The sequence below is a fragment of the Chiloscyllium plagiosum genome, chromosome 24 (genome assembly GCF_004010195.1).
Source record: "Chiloscyllium plagiosum isolate BGI_BamShark_2017 chromosome 24, ASM401019v2, whole genome shotgun sequence".
In the NCBI taxonomy this organism is placed as follows: Eukaryota; Metazoa; Chordata; class Chondrichthyes; order Orectolobiformes; family Hemiscylliidae; genus Chiloscyllium; species Chiloscyllium plagiosum.
Genome location: NC_057733.1, coordinates 34,754,504 through 34,755,723, shown reverse-complemented (window position 1 = coordinate 34,755,723; position 1,220 = coordinate 34,754,504).

Below are 1,220 nucleotides of genomic sequence, written 5' to 3'. Positions count from 1 at the left end.
GAGCACTTCTCTATGTAAGATGTAAAACACTGTGCAGAATTAATGTTTCAAGTCCAGCCTTTTCTCCACAGCTGCTGCCTGAATTGCTGAGTTTCTCCAGCAATTTCTGTTTTTTGTTTGTTTCAGCATCTGCAGTTCCTTGCTATATTTTAACTGGAATCCAAGTTGGGGGAGGGGGCACTTCAATTATTCTCTAGACTCCTATGACCCTCACGATGCAATGACCAGGTGAGCCTACAAATGGCTCATAATGCTGCGGCCTGCTTCCTGCTAAATGATGTCAATCAGGTTTGCCTATGAAAAAGGGTGAAACGTGTAGCACACATGTCCCAGCTATTTCTACCGGTTGAGCAGCCTAACCTAAAGGAAGTTGACCGACTCTAAAGGAGTCACCGACTCCCACTCCAGAACTAGAGGAAACATTTCTTAGGCAGAATTTTTGTGGGGTGAGGGGCAAATGTCAGTTAATGTATTTCCTTATGGTTGGTTACACAGCTGCCTGAGGAAGCAATGCCAGGTCACTTGCACTCAGGGGGACTGTGGACACTAGATGCCTTCTCTGGCCATGGCTAGAGAGGGCTGTGCAGTGTCAGGTACTTTATCCACATGTACAGGAGGAATGAGACCATGAGACAGGTATGTAGGGTACAACACACTTTTTGGCCAGAAGCTGCAACAATGTAGTGAATCATGCAGCCCTCTGTCTGCCTCCATTGACAGGTTAGTGGTTGCCATGGGGATGGCAGGCTTGGTGTATCCTGGAGAGGTGCTCAAGCCTACACTCCATTGACCCAGGAATGAACAAATGGCAGCAGGAGTTTGGGGAACCTTGAGCACCCTCCAGGTGCCCCTTCCTCACAAGGAGACAGGACATTGCCAGGGGCACCCAGCCAGAGAAAAAACATCTCCATCAGGACACTCCAGAGGTGGCTCTGCCCTCTGTCTCCACCCTGCCTGCCCCGCTCTTACTACATGGAAGTTCACAGTGAGGGGGTCCGCTTGCCTCTGGCATAAAGACCCTTGGCACATCAGGCCTGTCCAGACACAAGCATCCTGAGGGTTACCCCACCACACCTCCAGGGCCAATGGGCTCCATTGCTGAGCTGCTTCCTCCATCCAATGTTGCAACACCAGGGATACGTTGAGATGTAGTGGGAGGGAAAGTAAAAGTCAAACTTATTGAGGGCATTTGGGAGGCAGATGTGACAATGTATTGTGTG